Source organism: Pseudophryne corroboree, chromosome 3 (assembly GCF_028390025.1).
Source record: "Pseudophryne corroboree isolate aPseCor3 chromosome 3, aPseCor3.hap2, whole genome shotgun sequence".
Taxonomy (NCBI): domain Eukaryota; kingdom Metazoa; phylum Chordata; class Amphibia; order Anura; family Myobatrachidae; genus Pseudophryne; species Pseudophryne corroboree.
Window position 1 is genome coordinate 703,134,343 of NC_086446.1, and position 18,400 is coordinate 703,152,742.

The 18,400-nt window shown below is 46.9% G+C and overlaps 1 protein-coding gene across 1 annotated transcript in view; it reads right to left on the minus strand.

The window, feature by feature from the left end:
- Positions 1–18,400, minus strand: part of LOC135056644 (protein FRA10AC1) — a 330,853-nt gene that overhangs the window by 277,791 nt on the left and 34,662 nt on the right. The gene's annotated exons all lie outside the window — the stretch shown is intronic.

The window sequence follows — 18,400 nt, forward strand, 5'->3', positions numbered from 1 at the left end:
GCCCCCCTTCTGTCTCTCTAGTACCAGACCCCCTTCTGTCTCACCAGCCAGCCCCCCTTTAGTCTCTACAGCCAGCCCCCCTTTCCCTGACGTCCTAGTGGATGCTGGGAACTCCGTAAGGACCATGGGGAATAGACGGGCTCCGCAGGAGACTGGGCACTCTAAAAGAAAGATTAGGTACTATCTGGTGTGCACTGGCTCCTCCCTCTATGCCCCTCCTCCAGACCTCAGTTAGAATCTGTGCCCGGCCAGAGCTGGGTGCTCCTAGTGGGCTCTCCTGAGCTTGCTAGAAAGAAAGTATTTGTTAGGTTTTTTATTTTCAGTGAGATCTGCTGGCAACAGACTCACTGCTACGTGGGACTGAGGGGAGAGAAGCAAACCTACCTGCTTGCAGCTAGCTTGTGCTTCTTAGGCTACTGGACACCATTAGCTCCAGAGGGTTCGAACACAGGGCCTGACCTCGATCGTCCGCTCCCGGAGCCGCGCCGGTGTCCCCCTTGCAGAGCCAGAAGACAGAAGAGAAGCGATGAAATTGGCGGCAGAAGACTCCTCTCTTCATTAAGGTAGCGCACAGCACCGCAGCTGTGCGCCATTGCTCCCACAGCACACCACACACTCCGGTCACTGTAGGGTGCAGGGCGCTGGGGGGGGGGGGGGGGGGCGCCCTGGGCAGCAATAAAAATACCTTTGGCATAAAAATACACATAATACAGTCTGTGACTGTATATGTGTAAAACCCCCGCCATTTTTAGTCAGAAACAGGACAGAAGCCCGCCGCTGAGGGGGCGGGGCCTTCTTCCTCAGCACACCAGCGCCATTTTCTCTTCACAGCTCCGCTGGAAGGAAGCTCCCCAGGCTCTCCCCTGCAGTATCCTGGTACACAAAGGGTGAAAAGAGAGGGGGGGGGGGGGGGCACATAAATTTAGGCGCAAAAATTGTATATACAGCAGCTACTGGGTAAACACTGAGTTGTAGTGTAATCCCTGGGTTATATAGCGCTGGGGTGTGTGCTGGCATACTCTCTCTCTGTCTCTCCAAAGGGCCTTGTGGGGGAACTGTCTTCATAGAGCATCCCCTGTGTGTGTGGTGTGTCGGTACGCGTGTGTCGACATGTCTGAGGTAAAAGGCTCCTCTAAGGAGGTGATAGAGCGGATATGTATGCGAGAGGGTGTCTCCGTCGACAACGCCAACACCTGTTTGGATATGTGTAAGTGCTAAGGTGAATTTATTGCACAAATGGTTAGGGAACAGACAGGAAATCTACCCATGTCTGTCCCTATGTCACAGAGACCTTCAGAGTCTCACAATGCTCACTATCCAAAATAACAAACACTGGTATCGACACGGAGTTTAACTCCACTGTCGACTACGATAATGCAAAGTTACAGCCAAGATGGCTAGAAGGTATTCAATATATGATATTGAAATAAAAGATGATTTGCATATCACTGATGACTCATCTGTCCCTGACACGAGAGTACACATGTTTAAGGGGAAGAATGCTGAGGTAAATTTCCCTCCTCTCATGAGGAAAAAGAGCGGGAATCTCCAGACAAGAGACGGCAGCTTCCCACAAGAGAATTTTCAGGCTGTATCCTTTCCCCACTAGGGCCAGGATGTGTTGAGAATCTTCCCCTAGGGTGTCCTGTTTGCACAGACGGTAGCACTTACTATTCTCAGGGATCCTGCAGATAGCGTGCACATTCTAGTATACTACCCAGACCGGCGATTTTGTCGGCATGGGTTTATAGCGCTGTGGCAGCGTGGACAGGTACCTTATCAGCAGAGATTGAGACCCTAGTAAATATATTAAAGATGCTGTCTTAAGTGATAGATATATAGTTATAAAGCATGCCCAAAGAGACATGAGTATACTGGGCCCTAGAGTCAAAGCTATGTCGATCTCTGCTTGACGTGTCCTGTAGAATATGCATTGGACAGATGATGCCAACTTAAGAGGCATATGGAAGGCTGAGGATTGTGTGGAGAAGGGTTCTCGGGCCTGGTCTCCACAGCTATAGCTGGTAATTCTGCTAGTTTGCCTTATATTCCTGCACAGCCTAAGAAAGCACGACATTATTAAATGCAGTCTTTCGAATAAAGAAACAAGAAAGTCTGAGGTGCGTCCTTTCTTGTCAGAGCCGGGATCGACACAGCTAGTTCCCAGGAACAGAAGTCCTCCCCGGCCCCTACAAAAATCCACCTATGCCGCTGGGGCTCCATAGGCGGAGCTAGGCATGGTGGGGACACGCCTTCGTAAGTTCAGCCACAAGTGGGTTCACTCCCTGTTAGGTCCCTGGGCAATAGATATTGTGTCTCAGGGATACAAGCTGAATTGTGAGAAGATGCCCCCTCACCGACGGCCCTGCGGGCTTCCCCCCCAAGAGGGGGAGCCAGTGTTAACTTCAATTCACAAATTGTATCTTTAACAGGTGGTGGTCAAGGGTCCCCTCCTTCAACAAGAGGGTGTTATTATTCGACCATGTTGTAATCCCGAAACCAGACGGTTCGGTCAGACCCATATTGAATTAAAAATCCCTGAACATATACCTGAGAAGGTTTAAGTTCAAGATGGAATCGCTAAGAGCGGTCAGGGCAAGCCTAAAAAGAGGGAGACTTTATCGTGAATCGGGTCATAAGGGATGCATACCTTCATGTCCCCATTTATCCACCTCATTAGGCGTACCTCAGAATTGCGGTACGGGATTGTCATAACCAAGGTAATGGCGGATATGATTGTGCTCCTGCGGAAGCAAGGTGTCACTATTATCACGTACTTGGTCGATCTCCTCATACAAGCGAGATCAAGAGAGCAGTTGCTGAACAGCGTATCACTTTCTCTGGAAGTGTAACGGCAACACGGCTGGATTCTATATATTCCAAAGTCGCAGTTGGTTCCTACAGCTCATCTGCCTCTCCTAGGCACGATCCTAGACACAGACCAGAAAAGGGTTTATCTCCCGATAGAGAGAGCTCAGGAGCTCATGACACTGGTCAGGAATCTATTAAAACCAAAACAGGTGTCAGTGCATCACTGCACTCGGGTCCTGGGAAGGATGGTGGCATCATACGAGGCCATCCTCTTAGGCAGGTTCCATGAGAGGACCTTCCAATGGGACTTACTGGACAAGTGGTCCGGATCACCTCTTCAGATGCATCGGTTAATCACCCTATCCCCCAGGGCCAGGGTGTCTCTCCTGTGGTGGCTGCAGAGTGCTCACCTTCTCGAGGGTCGCAGATTCGGCATTCAGGACTGGATCCTGGTGACCACGGATGCAAGCCTCCGAGGGTGGGGGGCAGTTACACAGGGAAGAAATTTCCAAGGTCTGTGGTCAAGTTAAAAGACTTGCCTTCACATCAATATCCTTGAACTAAGGGCCATATACAACGCCCTAAGTCAAGCGGAGATCCTGCTTCGCGACCAACCGGTTCTGATCCAGTCAGACCGCAGGGGTTCATGTAAACCGCCAAGGCGGCACAAGGAGCAGGGTGGCGAGGGTAGAAGCCACCAGAATTCTTTGCTGGGCGGAGAATCAAGTAAGCGCACTGTCAGCAGTGTTCATTCCGAGAGTGGACAACTGGGAAGCAGACTTCCTCAGCAGGCACGACCTCCACCCAGGAAAGTGGGGACTTCATCAGGAAGTCTTCACGCAGTTTGCAAATTGATGGGAACTGCCTCAGGTGGACTAGATGGCGTCCCACCTCAATAAAAAGCTAAAAAAGGTTTTAAGCCGGGTCAAGGGACCCTCAGGTGATAGCTGTGGTCGCACTAGTAACACCGTGGGTGTTCCAGTCGGTCTATGTATTCCCTCCTCTTCCTCTCATACCCAAGGGCTGAGAATTGTAATAAAAGGAGGAGTGAGAACAATATTCTTTGCTCCGAATGGGCCAAGAAGGACTCGGTACCCGGAGCTGCAAGAAATGCTCTCAGAGGACTCAGGGCTTCTGCCTCTCAGGCAGGACATGTTGCAACAGGGGCCCTGTCTGTTCCAAGACTTACCGCGGCTGCATTTGACGGCATGGCGGTTGAACGCCGGATCATAGCGGAAAAGGGCATTCCGGATGCAGTTATTCCTACGCTGATAAAGGCTAGGAAAGACGTGACAGCAAGACTTTTTCACTGTATATAGCGAAAATAGGTTGCTTGGTGTGAGGCCGGGAAGGCCCTACAGAGGAATTCCAGCGGGGTTGATTCCTGCACTTCCTACAGTCAGGAGTGACTATGGGCCTAAAATTAGGATCCATAAAGGTCAAGATTTTGGCCCTATCCATTTTCTCTAAAAAAGAACTGGCTTCACTGCCTGAAGTTCAGACGTTGTTCCAGGGGTGCTGCATATTCAGCCTCCTTTTGTGCCACCGGTGGCACCTTGGGATCTTAACGTTGTGTTGGATTTCCTGAAATCCCACTGGTTTGAGCCACTTAAGACCATGGAGCTAAAATATCTCACGTGGAAAGTGGTCATGCTATTGGCCTTAGCTTCGGCTAGGCGTGTGTCAGAATTGGCGGCTTTGTCATGTAAAAGCCCTTATCTGATCTTCCATATGGACAGGGCAGAATTGAGGACTCGTCCCCAATTTCTCCCTAGGGTGGTATCATCGTTTCATTTGAACCAGCCTATTGTGGTGCCTGCGGCTACTAGGGACTTGGAGGATTCCAAGTTGCTGGACGTAGTCCGGGCTTTGAAAATGTATGTTTCCAGAACGGCGGGAGTCAGAAAGTCTGACTCGCTGTTTATTCTGTATGCAGCCAAAAAGGTTGGCGCTCCTGCTTCGAAGCAGACTATTGCTCGCTGGATCTATAGCACGATTCAGCGGGTTCACTCTGCGGCTGGATTGCCGCATCCAAAATCGGTGAAAGCCCATTCCACAAGGAAGGTGGGCTCTTCTTGGGCGGCTGCCCGAGGGGTCTCGGCTTTACAGCTTTGCCGAGCTGCTACTTGGTCGGGGTCAAACAAGTTTGCTAAGTTCTACAAGTTTGATACCCTGGCTGAGGAGGACCTTGAGTTTGCTCCTGCGGTGCTGCAGAGTCATCCGCACTCTCCCGCCCGTTTGGGAGCTTTGGTATAATCCCCATGGTCCTTACGGAGTTCCCAACATCCACTAGGACGTCAGAGAAAATAAGAATTTACTCACCGGTAATTCTATTTCTCGTAGTCCGTAGTGGATGCTGGGCGCCCGTCCCAAGTGCGGACTCTCTGCAATACATGTATATAGTTATTGCTTAACTAAAGGGTTATTGTTATGAGCCATCCGTTAAATGAGGCTCAGTTGTTGTTCATACTGTTAACTGGGTATGGTTATCACAAGTTGTACAGTGTGATTGGTGTGGCTGGTATGAGTCTTACCCTGGATTCCAAATCCTTTCCTTGTTGTGTCAGCTCTTCCGGGCACAGTTTCCCTAACTTAGGTCTGGAGGAGGGGCATAGAGGAAGGAGCCAGTGCACACCAGATAGTACCTAATCTTTCTTTTAGAGTGCCCAGTCTCCTGCGGAGCCCGTCTATTCCCCATGGTCCTTACGGAGTTCCCAGCATCCACTACGGACTACGAGAAATAGAATTACCGGTGAGTAAATTCTTATTTTTTCTCTCATCATTCAGCCCGCATTCTGTCTCTCCAGTTTCACTTTCTTTACAGCCCCAACCAGTCCCCTTCTGTCTCTCCAACCATAGCTAGCTCCCTCATCCGCATGACTTGACACTTACTGTTACCTTCTTCTGGTCTAGGTCCTCATGCATCGCCGATCCTCTCACTTTCAGTGGCATGGCATGAGGTCATGATGTCACACGTGCTGGGACACAAAAAAACCAAAACATTTATTGCACAGCAGTGGTAGTGGGCAGTCAGTAGTCACAGGCCTCATCCCACTTTAGTGCATGTCAGTAGTAGTAATTGGGCAGTAGTAGCGAACAGGCGGTAGGAGCGAGTTGGGCCCTCCATTCTCTGTGTGAGTGTCTGAGCCTGGGACTACAGTCCTGACAGTCCCCCCTGATGGCGGCCATGTGTGCACTGTCAGATTACCATCCTGTCCGATTTTGAACCAATTGGGTAAGGTATTATTCAGTGTTTCATACTTGTTGTGGTTGCCAATACACTAAATAGACTTTGAGACCACTACTTGTGCATATAATGAAGGGGTTTGATGTCACACGCACAAGGTACACTAGATGTAGTTTTAGTCATCAAAAAACAAAGGTCAGTGGGTAGAAACAAAACAGAAGGTTCTGTAATTACCCAAACCAAAGCTTCTTTACTTGCACTAAAAACATAGAACATACATTTAGACTAAATGGCCCATCTAGTCTGCCACAGCAGGCAGACTGTTTATTCAAGCTTTTTATAGTATATTCCTTTATTGTTGCTTATCTCAACGAAGGGGCTGAGTTGTATCTGGAACCATGTTGCCATGCAAGGGGTGCAGATATGTTTATTTGTATGCAATGTAAATACAGTCTGCTTCTGCATGTAGCCCACAAATGATGGACAGCTTTATTTTTACACTGCAATTTAGGTGTAAAGGGCCCCATACACTAGGACAATAATGCCCGATTTTATCCAATTTCGGGCATTCGGCCTGATATTTTCGATGAAATCAGGCATTTTGGAGGCGTTTCCGATCCGATCCAATGCGAGTTCCCGTGAGCTTCAGATCGGATCCTCCAGATTGAATGTGCTGTGATCGGCCAGGATCTCCCAAGATACATTGTATGCAAAAGGACAGCATACGATGTATCTTGGGCGATCCTGCCCCCCGGGAGGCTGCCGGGGTGATCGCCTGTGACACGTCAGACGGACATGTTGCGGTAGTGTATGGGGCCCATTAGTTTTGCCATGCCACTAGCAAATCTAACTCTTTCTGCACGTTACATCTGCCCCACCTGCAGTGCAGCATGGGTTGGCCAAGGTGCAAAATTACTGTACTTGCTCTTTTTCCCTTTGCTCCCAACTCAGAATCAGCCTCAATGGGGGGTATGTAATAGGATATGAGAAACAGAAAGTCAGATAATTTGTGAGAATGCTCCCATTTTTATTAAAGTGGCAATTACATACATGGCAAAATCAACCTGGTTTTGCCATATAAATGATTGCCACTTAAATACAAAACAAAAAAGGAGACCTTTCACAAACTCTCTCACTCAGGGGTTAAAGTGTGGGGGGGGGACGACGACGACGAGGTGGAACTGAGTTCCACCACCTATAATGGTAGGGGGAACTAGTTCCACCATCTCCATTGCCCTGCACAGTAATTCCAACAGAAAAGCCCACCCCATCATCTGCGTTGATCGATGATACAGGCGGCACTAGTGTTGCTGATGAGCTGCAGCCACCTACTCCTTCCTCAGGTCCTGGTGCCTCCATGGTCCTCCTCCATGAGTTCCACCACCTCACCAGGACCACTTTAAGCCCTGCTCTCACTTTCTGTGATCACCGCCCCCCCACTATAACCACGCACTGATTGTGATTGCGCCGTAATTAGTGCACGGTCGCAGTGTGACATCACGCAGCCACCTTGATCATGTCACACCCCCTGTTCGGAAGCTGCCACCCCCGTTTCCCTGCCGCTGCCCCCGCAACACTCCGTCTCCGCCTTGGAAACGGAGTGTTGCCGCCCCCTTCCGCCCCGCGAATGCCTCTGCCTGATTGACAGGCAGAGACGTTTGCATTTACTGCGGGTCACCCACAGGAAATTCGGGCAAATGCGCAGGACGGGCCCTGCGCACGCGCCCGCCGAACAAACGCAAAATTTCCGATTGGATCGCAGTTTGTGAACCAACCAGAATTAGGCCAGAATTTATCTGTCTAATGAATTTGAATCTGCTAAGTCTACCAAACTGTAAAAGTCATGGGATATCCCAAAAGTCATGGGATAGCAGTATGCAAAAGTAATGGTAGGTGGCGCCACCGTATTGTGATATCTTGGAAATTCCCAGACCTGCATCAGTTGTAATCTGACCACTCGTGAGTCACTTTGAACACCGGCTAGGATGCTCATGGCAAGGTGATGCTAATTATCAGAATTCTAATGGGGCATAAGAGTGGGTGCCCGACGGATGGGACATTCCATTCCAAAGATATGCGGACATTCAGCATTCCTTCATCTATGGTGTCATATGTGTACCGGGAGTACCTTATAGAAGGCTTTACCACCCACCGTGGACAGTGCAGTGGCCAACTACGGGTGCTTAATGAATGAGAGCAGTGGCATCTGGTCATAATTGCCATAGTAACAGACATTCGACACTGGCTCACATCCACATTCAATGCAGGAGGTACAGTACCAACACATATGCGTCAGGTCAGTGCAGCGTTCCCTAGCTTTCATGGCGTATGGGAGCAGAAGACTCACCAGAGTGCTCCTGCTAACGCTACGATACTGCACTCGTGACATCGCAACATAAGGTGTTGTCTGATGAGTCATGGTTCCAGTTATTTTGGGCTGATGGTAGGGTTCAGGTGTGGCGCAGAGTCCATTTGCACCCACGATCTTGCACCTACAAATACCAGCGAGCTATGGTAAGCTATCCAGACAGCATGGGACAACATCTCTTGGTTTGACTTTTGGCACGTATCCCATGGCTTTTGGCACTTTAGTGTATAGCAAGTATAGTCCGGAATGTCCTGAAACAAACTAGCACACCATGCTTGCAAAAATGAAAACACGTGTATTGATATAACATCACAAAGTGCATCATCAGTCACAATAAAACATGTAAAAATGCTGTATACTCATTATAAGTAAGTCACAGGATACAGCAGGTGGATCGACGGCTGTTTCAGCGCAATCATGCATCTTCATCATGGGGCATAGTGCTGTACAGTGAAGGCCAAGGAAGTGTGTTCAGGAAGGTGGTGGAAAATGTCAAGGAGGAAAAGCATGGAGCACTGACCTCTGAGCTTAGCCATAAGAAGACCATTGGTCACTAGAGCAGAGGGCAGACTCGGTGGAGTGTAGAGGGTGGAAAACCAACTGCAGAGCACTGAAGATGGAGTGAGAGGAGAGAAAGTAATTGGGATGCAAAGGGAGTAAAGAAACAGGGTGACAGTGTCACTGCTAAATTGGCTGCACACATTGGTGAGATGCAGCCAAACTGGATGGCTGGTCAAGTGGAACAATCTGATTAATTCAGGCTTACATTGTTAAATGAGATCACACAGGCATATTGGGTCTGTCTTCCAACAACATTCTGCAACATGCCCAATAACAACCAGATTGACTTTGATCTGATTATAATCTGGCGCTGTGCTCTATTTGGGGGTGCAAGCTGTGCTATTGGACCGCCTGCCTAATGAGGCTGGCAATATCTCACGATTTGTGGCCAGCTTAATATTCTGCATAGGGAAATCAAGACCTCCCTCATTCTGCTAAATCTTCTGCCTATACAGGCAAGAATCCTGCAGCGCTATGCCTTGTTTAGCCATGCTCAGCACTTATTCTACAATTGTTTGAAATAGGCATGCTCCCCACTTCAAATCTGTCTCCCCAGTAGTTTTGGCCATCACCATCCTCCATACATTGCTGTACCTGTAGGTTCGTCTTCCTAAAATGCATAGAATTACACTTAACACTCGTAAATAAAAGCTTCCACTATAAGAACTGTTTGGTTACATTATAAACAGAAAACTAACGCCCTCAGGTATTTTACTGTTAAACAGCTACAAAAAAGCAAAACGAATAAAGTGTGAATAAAAATGTATATTATCTGACAAGGTATCTGCTGTTTGTTTGCCTGCGCTCAGTCGCCAGTGTCATGATAAAATACATTCTAGCTAGAATCCAGTAATTGATTTGCAGCACAAGGGTCCCTGGGTTGCTATGGAAACCTCAGTGAGACTACTGAGAAATGGAACACAATTTTCAGTTTGGGATAAATGATGTTCTGGTCCTGGCAGTATGTCGAAGCACGCTGTGTATAGCTGAAATAGTGGATAAAGAGACTAGACAAGAGGATCTGGAGGAAAAACGGAACAAAAAAGCACTTTATTAACATTTTATCTCTTTGTGTGGTGATGTAAAAGGATGGGATAACTGAAGCTGAAAACAGCAGAACTTGGCTGGCTAAAGTGAACACAAAGGCCGTGGGATAAGTAATGTGATTACACCAGTAATTAGTGCCTGAGTTGTCTTAGCTGTGATCTTGCATTAACTTTGACATTTGCAAAATTCTAATTTACCAATTTAGATATTCTTGGAGCTGGATTAATATATTAAAATACCACTGCTACTGCTTTTATTTGTGGTGGAAGAGGAGGGGGTGGAAGGATGAAGCCATAGCAGCGATCTCCCAGAAAGGGTCAAGTTTAGCTCAGTTATTTTTATCAATTGATTTGCTATACCTCCCTGTCAGTAATAAAATGTAATTTGAAACTTTATACATTAATTTCTATTAACTTTCGGTCTACTAATGAATTTGGAGGCCCATCACCTTTAATAATGGTTTTGATTAATATAATTATTTTCTTGCTTCAGTTGAAACAGAGGGCCTGATTCAGACATGTAAGCAAAACCAATGGTTTACGTACATCTCCGATGGTTGGAGATGTGCTCATCAGCCCTGTTTTCTGGGAGTGGCTAATCGGGTGTCTGCGTCTTCTGATGCAGATTTACTGGCCTCGGCTATGGAGTTGAGACAGACATTCTGAGTACCTTTAGACTCAGATGGTTGATGTCGCGACCAATGGTCGTGATGGCGATCGGATGCTGCATCTTCAGACACATCACTCAGATCTGCGGCAGTGGGATTCATTTGCCCTCAGGTGCATCCTGCAACATTAGTATATCCTTGCATCGCTGTGTCCAAAATTTCTGAGAAATCCTAAATCCAAAATACTTCTTGTCTCAAAGCATTTCGGATATGGAAACTCAACTTGTACTCACAGAAAAGCAAAAGTTCTAGGTGGTCATTCCGAGTTGATCGATAGCTGTATTTGTTCGCAGCACAGCGATCAGGCTAAAAACCGGCAGTTTTGCGCATGCGTATGCGGCACAATGCGCACGCGCATCGTATGGCCACAACGAACGATGTAGTTTTGCACAGGGTCTAGCGAAGCATTTCAGTCGCACTGGTGGCCGCAGAATGATTGACATGAAGTGGGCGTATCTGGGTGTCAACTGACCGTTTTCAGGGAGTTTTCAGAAAAACGCAGGCATGCCAGGAAAAACGCAGGCGTGCCAGGAAAAACGCAGACGTGGCTGGCCGAACGCTGGGCGGGTTTGTGACGTCAAAACAGGAATTGAACAGTCTGAAGTGATCGCAAGCGCTCAGTAGGTTTTGAGCTACTCTGAAACTGCACAAAAAAACTTTGTAGCCGCTCTGCGATACAACCGTTCGCACTTCTGCTAAGCTAAAATACACTCCCAGTGGGTGGCGGCATAGCGTTTGCACGGCTGCTAAAAACTGCTAGCGAGCGAACAACTCGGAATGACCCCCCTAGTTTGCAAATTTGAGTGACGCTGATAAGGTTGATTCAGTTAAATTGATATTTTATAAGATTATGACACAAGAGACAATTATCATGCACTAGTGCATTTCTCTCTAGAGGCTGAACGAAGGATTACGGTAGAGTAACAAATAATTTCTACAGTATGTTGATCTCCCAAAAATTGCTGCTCTAGGCAAGTCATTATTTTGCTTAAATGTATACTTACCTACTCTCCCTGCACGTCTGGGAGACACACAAATCTTGGATGGCTCTCCCATGGCTGCCCCCCATGGCCACAGCAGTAGAGAGCCTGGCTGGGCCCAGGTACTGTTATGGGGGTGTGGCCTATTAACAGGAGGCGTTGCCAGGCACCCTTTTAAAAAAAATACAGAAACAATTGTATTTTAAGCACCTCCTTGGCCACACTGCAGCATGTGCTGGGCTGAGGAGAAGAGTTGCAGCTGCTGCTGCCAGGAAAGGGTGGGAGGTCCTGGGCCCCCACTGGGCCACTCCATCAGACTTGGGCCCCGGTAATTAGTACTACCCCTCTCGGCCCCTGGCTGCCCATTGCTGCCCACTTCACTTGGCTGTGTGTCACCAACTGAACCCCTGTCCTCTCCCAGAGGGGACAATCAAAAAGTCAGTTAATATACTTAAATGTCATATAATGTAAATGTTACATTACTGCTATTTGTGTCATACAGTATATGTTTATGGGAATAAAAACAGTCCAATATTGACTAAAAGCAAACACAACCCATTAAGATAAATAAATAATAATAATATACTAGCCCTTTGATAAAATGATTATCAGTTATGCAGAAATATGTTATAAATAGGATCTATTTACACTGTGACTTGCAGAAGAAATATAGACTGTCTGCTTTGTTTGCAATATCTTTGGTATTTTACCACAAGATTCCATTATTTTACCTTTTCTGTCTCAGTTCTCAGTTTGCGTATGACTGCTGGAAACAGTAAGAGTGCAGTCTCAGCAGCTGTTGGAAAGCAAAATCAATTTAATTTTGCAGTGATGGATATTCTTAATACCCCTATTCAATAAAATCTGGTCAATAAGATTTGCTAGGTAGAAAATTTCTGCTATAAACCATTTTATATTGACATGTGAGCCTAAAGTGGGTATATTAATGAGATGCTTATGTATCAGGATGCACAATAGTAAGATATTTTTAAACTAATGCAGTACGATATACAGGACATAAGCAAAGTTTTAATTCTATAATACAGAAATGGAGGAGCCCTGGGGAAACTGTCTCAGTATCCAATTCCACTAGGGGAAGGAGTTGGTCATTGAGAATGTATTGGGTGACCGGAATGCTACTTGAAATCATACTTAATCTCCAGTAAATGTCTGGGAGACTCATGAATTTTGGGGAGCCCTCCCAAACTTCCAGCACAGACCTAATGGCCAGGACTTCACTTCCCGGCTGTTTGAAGACACAAATCACATTGTTGCACATTGGGGAGCTGGGCTTGTTGAGACAAATCAATTTGTCACCCCCTCCTGTCCCCAATCACCACCGCACTTGTCTCCGGCACATCCCCTTGGGGATCTACGGGAGAGGAGATCAAGAGAGCATATAAGTATGATATAAATGAGAATGGTATATCTATAATGGGTGCAGGGTGTGCAGTGCTCACAGGCTGCTTTTTCAACGGGGGCCCACACCGCACCCACATAAATAAACTTACCTCTCCGGAGCCCCCAGTGGACTGCTCTGCTGACAGAGGGCCTAATTCACACCTGATCGCAGCAGCACATTTGTTAGCTAATGGGCAAAACAATGTGCACTGCAGGGGGTGGGGGTGGGGGGCAGATATAACATGTGCAGAGAGAGTTAGATTTGGGTGGGGTCAGAGCAGGATTAACAATGGGGCTGGTGGATCTGCAGCTCCAGGCCCCCCATCGAAATATAGTAGGCCTACAACGTCTGGACAGGAAAAAAAATTTCATGCTGCAGCCTGAAGCCTGTCTGCTGGCGGACGTTTTGAAGCCCCACATATGGAGACCCTGGTGGACCGACCCCCTCTAGTCATCGGCAGATTAAACACTAGACATGGAAGTGGAAGATTCTAGCACTGCAGCACAGCTGCCCCTTCTCCAACTGCGCTGTACAGTATCTCGTCTCGGCACCTCCTTCAGGCCATGTTATGTTACAACATCATCATATATTCTCCACCCCCTCCATCGTGCTGAAAACAAATCTAAGCCTTAGCTTAGCTCCGTGAAGGCATGGCAGCCCAGCAGGATAACTGTTCTTGCTTTCCTGACACGGAGGAGTTGTCACTTCTCAGTCCTACAGTGCTGGCTGCTGATCTGGATGCAGTGAGTGTCCTGCAGGCTGCTGATCACTGAATCACTGATCAGTGTGTCCTTCCCTTCAGCCTAAGCCTCAGACAGTGCCCCTGTAGCAAAAAGGTACGGAGGCACTTACAAAAGATAATAATAATGGGGCAGATGTATTAAGCCTCGAGAAGGCATAAAGAAGTGATAAAGCGGTGATAAGTCCAAGGTGATAACGCACCAGCCAATCAGATGCAATATGTAAATTGACAGTTATGAGCTGATTGGCTGGTTCATTATCACCTTGCACTTATCACCGCTTTATCACTTCTTTATGCCTTCTCCAGGCTTAATACATCTGCCACAATATTCGTTAAACCAGTTTCACATCTTTATAGAGCATGTATGTAAATATGTATATTTGGTATACAGTATATAGTGTATAATATCACTATTTATATATGTGTGTGTGTACATTATATATATATATATATATATATATTTATTATACATATGTATATAAATATATTATATATATATATATATATATATATATATAGTGATATATGTCCTCGACCTATACATACTTGGAGCGATATTAATACTATATGGGTGGGATGTACCAACCCTCTGCGGTACATCCCGCCATGTACTACATTGATACTAATTGCATATTATAATTATTATTATTATCCTTTATTTATATGGCGCCACAAGGGTTCCGCAGCGCCCCATTACAGAGTACATAAACAAATAATCAAACAGGAAAACAGCAACTTACAGTTGATGACAGTATAGGACAAGTACAGGGTAAATAAAGCTACATCATCAGAAGACACTGGAATAAGTATCAGGTGGCAGAAGACTGATGGATTTGGTGCAGTTGAAGATTATTAAAGTAAGAAAGGATAAGCACATGAGGGAAGAGGGCCCTGCTCGTGAGAGCTTACAATCTAAAGGGGAGGTGTAGACAGACAGGGGTGACACAGATAGGGTACATAGAGAGCGTAGAACAGAGGCTTAGGATGAGAGACAGCTGGGTTTGGTGAAGAAGTGGGTCTTGAGAGCCCGTTTGAAGTTTTGTAGAGAGGTGGAGAGTCTGAGGGGGGGAGGTAGGGAATTCCAGAGAAGTGATGCAGCACATATGTACTAACATATGCGATTTGTATCACAAAGGACAGCTCTCCCCGATAAGAGCTGTCCTTTGCGATGGCCGCACTTCCGGGTTTTGGCCCCAGAGCCCCTCTGCATGCATCTGGTGCGTGGGATGCTGGGAGTATTACTACAGTACGTATTCAAACGCGGCAGATGCGTGTTAGTGCATACTGGAAATGCGGCCAAAGCCCGAAAACTGTTGGATTATTATACCCATTTTGTAACATGTCAGATGACATATTTATCGGATTGGCACTTACAATGTTTTTTGAGAGCTCCATACACCTATTTTTTTCTAGACCACATTCCCTTCATTGGTTTTGGTTAAAAAAGGATAAACATACAGGATCAGTAAGGGATCCCGGCATACGGAATGCCGACTGTCATTATACCGAATGCCAGCAGCGGGGCGAGTGTATTGAGGCCCATTGTGGGCTTACTGCGCTTGCCACGTTGTGGGCACGGTCTATTCTCCCTCTATGGGTGTCGTGGACAGCCACAGAGGGAGAATCACCTACCTTGCTGGTTTTCTGGTGGTGGGACAGTACCCCTGTCGGTATTACGGTGTTGGTATTGCAACCTCCAGGATCCCGACGGGTGGTATTTTAACCGCATACCAAACATACCTATATTAGTTTTAGTTTTCAGTTGCGGCTAATTCCTTGGGGCTGCAGTGCAGACCACACACATTACAAAGGTTACCGGTAAGTACATTTCTGCACATTTTATTATGCTTTTATGACCAACGGGTGACCGATGTGTCTGCTTGTCCCTGGAAGAGTGTTGTTTATCACGTCCTCTGCACCAGGGACACAGCAGTTGACTAGTTACACAAGGATCTAGGAGGTGGGCAGACACTGGTGCCGCTGCACACAGGATACAGCAGTTGACTAGTTACACAGGAGTCTTGGGGGTGGGTAGACAAAGGAAGGAGACGCGACTGTTGTGTCCAAGTTGCAGTGGCCCCTGTGCAGACCACACCTTCACACCCCACCATGCTTGTCACATCCACTTTGACAGCACAAAATAGTCCCTTCATAAATTTCAGCTCCAGGCCCATGTGGACCTTAATCTGGCACTGGGTGTGGTCAGGGCTGCCAAGAGAAACCCTGGGCCCCGGTACAACAACTTCCTGGGCCCCCCTGCCCCCACTGGAGGGGATGTGACTACAGCATGCTGAGGGCATTGCCATTCCTCTTTGGGGGCGTGTCTAGCACATCAGAAGCACCCACTCAGGAGCATGGCATGCTTCCCAGCCAGGGCAGTAGAAAGCATGGCTGGGCCCAGGTACTTTTCAGGGGGCGTGAGCCTGGGCCCCTCTATTAGACTTGGGCCCAGGTAATTTGTACCCTCTCCCCCAGTCTCTCGGCGCCACTGGGTTTGGTGTGTTCAAACTGAAATCTAAATTGCAGTGTAAAAATAAAGCAGCCAGTATTTACCCTGCACAAAAACAATATAACCCACCCAAATCTAACTCTCCCTGCACATGTTATATCTGCCACACCTGCAGTGCACATGGTTTTACCCATTAGTTAACAAATTTGCTGCTGCGATCAGGTCTGAATTAGGCCCAGAGATCACTGGGAAATGGCTGCAACGGCAGGAGGGCCGCCACCATCTTTTTGATCAGAGCGGCTGTGTGTGATGTCACCCAGCCACCCTGATCATGCCCATGCCACGCCCCCCCTATGCAGACAGAGATCACTGGGAAATGGCGCTGTGGCCATTTTCCTGGAGATCTGTGCACATGCACAGCAGAGATGTGTCCGGGAACATAATTTAGACTAAATGTTCCCAGAGACCTGCGCATGCATTGTAGACTTTGGTGCAAATCCAGAGTCTACTATACTGTCAGAGAGGAGGGGGCCCGCACACACCTCCACTCCTTTCTTAAACCGCCCTTGGGCCTAAGGCCTTGCGCCAAGGCTCAAAGGTCTTTATTATAATCTGTTACTGGTTGTAGCACTGATTAAGTCTGCAATGTGCTTATAAAAGTTGATATAAAGCTTTCAGCATGCTAGAGCAGAAATACATCTCATGTTCTATTCAGTACAACAGATATTTGGCATCAATCTTGGATTCTGGCGTGCACAGTAATACAGAGTATTTGAACTTGAAGCCAGAAAAATCTTTCACAAAATGTCATTCCAGGGACAATATAGTTTAACCTGTTGTTGCATTGTTTTGTTGTCTAATGTTTAACTGATTATATACAGCTGTTCTCTAATAACCTGTAAAGCACCCGGCTCAGGTACAGTTGCCATGCCCTGGGTAGGGGAGGCAGACACTATGGGCAGTGGGATATGTAAGGTGGAAAGAGCCAGAACAACACAGGCTGTAAAAAATAATTTAGTGCTGGAACAACATCCAATTATCCTCTTTCTTCCCATCCTCGCAGTTCCCAGCTGTGTTTTTCTGTGCAGCTCTCCTGATTGGGTTGATTTGTGCAATTTTTTTTCTACCATGCACAACATTTTTCAAACAGAAAAAAAAAGTGAAGGACAAATGGATGCATAAATTTAATAAAAATGAAATTATGAAGGAAAAAGCAGGACTTTGCCGATGTAAGGAAGTTGTGTCATATGTAATATCATTATGGAGTATTTGTTTTACTTGGTTGCCATGGTTGATGGTGGGGAGGAATTATGGGGGTAATTCCAAGTTGATCGCAGCAGGAATTCTGTTAGCAATTGGGCAAAACCATGTGCAGTGCAGGGGAGGCAGATATAACATGTGCAGAGAGAGTTAGATTTGGGTGTGGTGTGTTCAATCCTCAATCTAATTTGCAGTGTAAAAATAAAGCAGCCAGTATTTACCCTGCACAGAAATAAAATAACCCACCCAAATCTAACTCTCCCTGCACATGTTATATCTGCCCCCCCCCTGCAGAGCACATGGTTTTGCCCAACTGCTAAAAAATTTCCTGCTGCGATCAATTTGGAATTACCCCCTATATCTACTTTATCTGCTTATACCTAGAGGTTAGAGTTTTTTTTAGATTTGTTTGCTTGGAAAATCGGGAAACCTACACAGCTCTCCTCTCTGGCTTATCTATAATGGATACAAGGTGTTCGGTGGCCCCTCAGTCAAGGAGGTCCCTCTCAACTTGTCCTGTGCTCATTGAAATTATTATTATCATTGTCTTCTATTTATTTGGACCCCTGAAGGAGGAGGTGTGATCGATTCCCCACGCAGCAGCAGCGGCCTCGTTTGGCTGTGCGGGGAGGGGCGATCACAATTATTGCAACTCTCTTGATCTGCTCCTGGCAGAGGGGCACAACAGCGCCCCACCCCCCAGTGGAGTGTGCGGCCGCAGCATATACTATTTTTTCTGTGTTTTTGTAAGAAGGCATGGCCATGCCTCCTTACACTGGACATGCCTCCAATACTCAGGCTTGGCCCTGCTTTGTACTGCCCTGGGGCTAAGCATACAAACATATACACATCTATAGACCATTAGTACAATACATGAGAGCTAGCCATAGCATAAATACTGAGCAAAAAATGGAAGCATACAGTAA